General features: G+C 46.8%; 2 pseudogenes; both read left to right on the top strand.

Annotated features, from left to right (window-relative positions):
- The first annotated feature begins 666 nt into the window (after positions 1-666).
- On the top strand, positions 667-2,925 carry LOC105726662 (melanoma inhibitory activity protein 2-like; annotated as a pseudogene).
- Positions 2,926-3,463: 538 nt separating this feature from the next.
- LOC110567000 (cTAGE family member 2-like) lies at positions 3,464-4,536 on the top strand (annotated as a pseudogene).
- The last annotated feature ends 1,720 nt before the right edge of the window (positions 4,537-6,256 follow it).

Here is a 6,256-nt window from a genome sequence, read left to right as displayed (position 1 = left end):
TGATTAGGGAGGAACTTAATGAAAGAAAGAGATGTTTAGAGGCAAATTTTGACAATATGGCCAAAGGGTGTATCATGTAAACCCTCTTTCCAGTCCCCACAGCCTTTAGTAAGGGATCAGTTTCCTGAGAACGCACTGTGGGCTGGGAGCTCTGGGGAGGATGTGCCAGCCATGGCTCGGGTGCTGCAGAGGCTGCTGCCCCACGTGACACGGAGAAGGCTGTTTGCAGAACAGCCACAGGTAGCAGCACAAAGAACAAGCATGAATGGGAAACACAGGTCCCAGGAGCTCTGCCTCTCTCTCATGTCCATTCGCTTCTCAATAGTCACTGAACACCTGCCACACGCACTGTCCTCGGGACTGGGAAAACAGCCACATCTTAGCCCTTTTGGACCTTTACAGAATGGTCAACAAATAGATGAATCTGTGGCATGTCAGACCATGATGGAGGAAGACAGCTAAGGAGAAAGACGGGGGAAGGAAATGAGATAGAGCATGCAGGGCTGGTGTGAGGGTGGGAGCTGCCACAGTGACAGGTGACATTCAAACACACCCTTGAGGGAGTCGCCATGTGGGTCCCTGAAGTAAGGTTGGTCCAGGCAGAGGAAACGTAAGTGCAAAAGCCCAGAGGCAGCAGCGGGCTTGCAGTGTTCAGGGAAAGACAAGGGGGTGTGGGAGGCAGAAGCAGAGCAGTGGGAGGGAGCGAGTGGGGGAGGAGAGGGAGCTGGGGCCAGTGCATGGAGGGCCGCGAAGGCTCTGTCTCAGGGCAAGTTGAGAAGCCAGTGGAGGCTGTGAGCAGGGGAGTGGCAGATGTGACCTCTGCTTCAACGTGAGCACCCACAATCAGGTCAACATGGGCGCCGGCTTCAGAGCAGCCAACTGGTGCCTAGCAAAAACAAACAAAAACAAAAAGAGTCTCCGGATCTCCAGAAACCGATTAAACAAAAATATTTATAGAACACCTAGTACATGAAGGACATTTTGTAGGTAGTTTGGTTCCTCTCCTGAAGGAGAGAGCTTTCCGGGTGAGCTGGAGATACGTGCATGTGGCGGAGATGATGTCTCATTGCAGGGCGGCGCATCATCCGTGCCGAAGGAGTGCTAGTGTTTCAGAAATGGACACAGAGCAGGTCAGTTGATGGACAGGGAAGAGGAGCACTCTCTATGTGCCAGCCTTGTTCTAAGTGCCCTGGGCCTTCTGGGCACGAGATGAGCGTTTTTCGGTCATACATGGGACGCTGAGGATCGTGCTAGGCAGAGGCGAGTCCTTTCCTGGAAGGAGTTAATCTAGAAATCATAATCTGTCTCATTTGGGAGGAGCTAAATAAATCTCTCTTCAATGAAGCAAAGGTCAGTAAGAAAATGTCTATTTTACCTATAAAATTACCTATCAGAATTTACCATGAGGCATAATCTTAGTCAAGTGCCCAAATTAATGATTTCAGACCACAAATACTGACACACCAAAGTGATAAGGCGGCAGGTATTTCAGTTAGCTACTCCTGCATAACAAATGACCCCAAAGCTTAGGGACTTAAAACAATGATTTGTTATTGCTTATCATTCTGTTAGCTGGGAGGTTGTTCTGCTGGCCTCACCTGGGCTCAAGTCTACATTTAGTTTGGGTGTCAGCTGGGGGATGGGCATAGCTAGGATGCTGGATCACCTGAGTCTTTCTCTCCATGTGGTATTGTTTTAAAATATAGGTTTTAGTGCTGCCTCAGGATGTAAAGTGTAACAAGGGGGCGGGGGTGAGCAGCGTAGGCCTGTGAGGCTTGTGTGTGCCCCTAGCTCCCCCCACTGCCAGCTCCGCAGTGGTCTGCTCTGCGGAGATTTGGGTTCCAAATGGAAGGCTGCATGTTCTTTGCTGCTTATTGTTGCCCCAGTTACTGTGGCGACCGCCAGAGCAGCCTTAGCGCTGTGCAGGAGCCCGGCTCTACCTCTCAGCCCTACTTGGGGTTGGTCCTGGTGGAGCTACGCAGAGTTGTGGCAGCACTGCCTCAAAATATGACAGCAGATTCTAATTCCCATGGGTTACCATGGGAATTAGTGATATGGGCAGCTATTGTTGGATTTTTTTGCTGTTCCCATTTTTTTGTGGAGAAGTTTGAGATCGGTTAGGAGTGGGCTTTATGTGAGAAGAGAGAAAAAGCTTGCCGGTGTGCTTTCTGGACTAATTGACAAAAATGTAAACTACTTGAAAACCTTACCCTCATTAAAAAAGAGCATGAAGGCTATGAAGTAGAGTCATCTATAAAGGAGGCCAGCTTTGAGGAGGAGGCAACAGAGGCACGAAGTTTGGAGGCAACATGTGAAAAGCTGAACAGGTCCAATGATGAACTTAAGGATGAAATACTTGGTCTCGAAAAAGAGTTAAAAGAACAGAAATCAAAACATTCTGAACAAAATGAACTGATGGTGGATATTTCAAAAACGATACAGTCTCTAGGAGATAAGTCAAAATCTCTTAAATCACAAGTAGCTGAAGGCAAAATCATCTTCAAGATATCTCAAATGAATGAGGAACGACTGAAGATAGCAATAAAAGATGCCTTGAATGAAAATTCTCATCTTCAGAAAAGCCAGAAACAGCTTTTGCAAGAAGCTGAAGTATGGAAAGAACAAGTGAGTGAACTTAATAAACAGAAAATAACATTGGAAGACTCCAGAGTACATGCAGAGCAAGTTCTAAATGATAAAGACAATCACGTCGGGACTCTGACTGAACGCTTGCTGAAGATGAAAGACTGGGCTGCTGTGCTTGGAGAAGACATAATGGAAGATGAGAACTTAAAATTAGCAATGAACAGTGAATCAGAAAAGGTGCTTACTTAGATCATCCTCCAAAAGGAGCTGTGGAGAAACTGATTCATGCTGCTAAGTTAAATGCTTTAAAAATCTTGGAAGGAGAAAGAAACCAAATTGATTTTCAGTTATCTGAAGTTGAAGAAACAAAGGAAGAGCTTACACAGTGCATTAAACATCTTCAGACTCAACAAGCATCTTTGCAGTCAGAAAACACACATTTAGAAAGTGAGAATCAGAAGCTTCAACAGAAACTTAATGCCTCAATTCTATCAAGAAAATGAAATGAGACTGTATAGGAAATTAACACTACAGGAAAATAGCCGGTTAGAGAAAGAAGATAAATTTTCTAAAGTAGAGAAAAAGATCTTCCATGCCACTGAGAAGCTGGAGACCTATAGAAAGTTGTGGGGATCGCTCCAGCATTGAGACCACTCAGTGTCCCCGCCATAATGGAGCTTGAGCCGGGAGACATTTCCCACCCCCTGGAGGCAGTCGAGACCAGTGAAAGAGAGATTTAATAGAAGTTTGAGTTTGCAGAAGCCTATTTCTGGTCCACTGACCTAAAGGCTGGGTGAAGGCTGTGTGGTTTTACTAGGCATTGTTTCTTGAAGTACCTGCTCTGGGCTAGTTTTATGACTTTGTTTACCCTCTATTGATGGGTCCCATGCTTGTTCCTGTGACTGCTATTTGCAAAGTTAGTGGGTCTATCACCTCTCTGATGACTTGCATAGATCATTAACATTTTCACTATAGGCTTCCTCACCCTGATAATGAGACCCACCTGCGTGACTTGATTGTACCCATTGTGTGACTTGATTGTACCCATTGTGTGTTTTCCGCTGCCTAAGCTTGTAGCCGGATGGCTCTCTCTTCCCTTTATTAAGATAATGGCATCTGTTCTGATAATTGAGATGGGACTAAGAATGCTTATGTAAATGAGGTGGGGCAAAGAATGTTCCTGTAAAATGAGGTAGGAAAAGATAGATATACTAACTCAGTGTACAATAAAGTTGCTGGTTTTAGGGCCAGCCCTCCAGACTCCAGCTGTCCTGTCTTTTCTTTTCTTCCGTGCACTCTCTCTTCCAGGTATTGGGACCCTCTTGCAGGCCAGGAGACCCCGGCAGACGTGCCGCTCTCACCGGCCCCCGACAGAAAGTGAGCCAAAGATCTCGAAGAAGAATTCAAGAGAACTATTCATTATTATCAACGGCGGACTATTGCCTATTGAGAAAAAAGCACATCGTAATTGGTTGGCAGCTCGGACTGCTAAAGGAAACCTCAATGATTTAAGGAAAGAAAATGCTCACAGCAGACAAAAATTAACTGAAATTGAGTTTAAATTTACACTCTTAGCAAAAGATCCTGATGCATTTAATGTTCCAAATATGGCATTTGGCAGAGAACATTCCCCATATGGTCCCTCACCAATGGGTGGACCTTCATCTGAAACGAGAGCTTTTCTCTGTCCTCCAACTTTGTTGGAGGGTCCACTCAGACTCTCACCTTTGCTTCCGGGGGAAAGGAAGAGGCTCGAGAGGCCCAGGAAATCCTCTGCATCATCAGATTACCAACGAAAGAGGAGAATCGACCTGTGGTAGGTTACCGGATCCTCACAGGGCTCCTTCTGACACTGGGTTCCTGTCACCTCTGTGGGAACAGGACTGTAGGATGATGTTTCCTCCACGAGGACACCAGGTCGACTGTGGTTGTAGACAAATGGGAAAGTAACTTTATGCTTAATTAAATAAATTGTAGTTTATTTTAAAAATATATACATATATGTTTTATTATTCTTCAGTATTCAACAGATCAAGAGTCTATTGCCACTGAAAAGACAGTTTGTGACTCACAGATCAAGAGAAGGGATAGTACTATGCCATGCAGGAGCACATGGGGAGGCACTGTGGTCACTGAGAAGGCAGGAGTGATGGGAAAACATGGGCAAGAGCCTTTACTGTGGTTTCCATGGGAAGGAATGAGTGAGGCAAGGTGAACCAGGTTAAGGTTAGCTATTATAGTGTGAGTAATTTCCGCAGGCTCTGGCATAGGGGCTGTCCCTGGTTGTCTGGTACCTGGCCCAGGGGTGATTAGGGCAGAGGAATAGTGGCCTAAAGTGTGTGAGTCCAGTGGAAGGCTGATGAAGTAGATAGCTGGGGCATGAGCTCTGGACTGGTTAGTTTGTGTCTGAAAAGCACACTCATGGGTAAGTTGTTTGCTGTCTCTAGGAAACGGCTAACCCTGGGTGGGACAGGCCTGCCAAGGTAAGCAAGGCCCTAGATATCGAAGCATCAGAATACGTACAAAGACGTGGTTAATATGGTATCAGAGCCTCTGTCTTCATGCGGCCTTTCATGAAGGGCTCTAGAGGGAGCTTGCTTAAGTGGATGTCAAGGGCCGTTCAAGACAGCAGAAGTCACAAGGTCACGTACAGCTTCCAAGCAAAGCTGGAAGATATACAACATCACTTTTGCTGATCCCACGGGTCATAGCAAGTCACAGATGCGCCCCAGATCCCTGCTTATGCTGAGAGGAGAGGAACATTAACCATGTGGGAGGGGAAGGTCATCACCGTTGTTTTTGCCAGCAACCTGCCACAGAAGATGTGGCTTCGGAGTGCTGCCGAGGCCTTTCTGAATGGACCAGATCCAATAGGAAGAGCAGAAAGAAGCTGAGTTCCAGCTCATTTGTCTTTGCTAGTGTGGAGTCAGGGTATAGCTTCCCTCCCACTGTTGGTCCCCACATTGAGGGTCAGTTGGGTGTTTTCCCAGGAGCCTGCAGGGACTTTTTGTGCCTTTAGAGGAGGGTTGGCATGGCTTTGGGTTGCTGTCTCTGAAACAGCCCCAGGGCCTGGCATCCCAGGAGAGTGCCGGCCTGCTCTGGCAGGGAGCCCAGGCCTGTTTGCAAACTGTTTGAATGCCTTAGGGTCAAGCTCTCTCATAGACATATTATTTTCTTATCAGGAGTTAAAATAACCCTAGAACTTCTCCCATCAAAATGCAGATGCTTTATTACAATGAAAGTACCATTTGTAAAGCATATGGAATTAGGCCAGTAACAACCAGCATCTACTCCACACTTTAGGGCCCATGAAGCACTTTCTTCTGTGCTCTTCCCTGTTCTCACAGTCACCTGTGGTTAGGCCTCATTATCCTACTTTTTCATATCGGAACACTGAAGCTCTAGGGGCTCCCTGCTCCCTGTCTTGCTGGGGGCTCCAAATTGGCTTGGGGCTTAGGAGTTACCCCGGGCCCAAGGGTGAAGCTATGGGAGCCCTACAAAGCCTGCCCCGTTTCGTGCCAGCACCTCAGTGAATTCCTTCTCTCCCCCATATCTGCTCATTCTGTGTGGCTGCACTCATTAGATTATTTCACCGTTTTTATTAGATGCCTCAGGGAGTCCCCTTTGTGGGCCCAGTTAATCTCTGCAGCGGGTACTGACACCCAGGTAC

Source organism: Aotus nancymaae, unplaced genomic scaffold (genome assembly GCF_030222135.1).
Source record: "Aotus nancymaae isolate 86718 unplaced genomic scaffold, 86718_ANA_hifiasm-v0.15.2.pri h1tg000009l, whole genome shotgun sequence".
In the NCBI taxonomy this organism is placed as follows: Eukaryota; Metazoa; Chordata; class Mammalia; order Primates; family Aotidae; genus Aotus; species Aotus nancymaae.
This window is presented reverse-complemented; position numbering and strand designations above follow the sequence as displayed.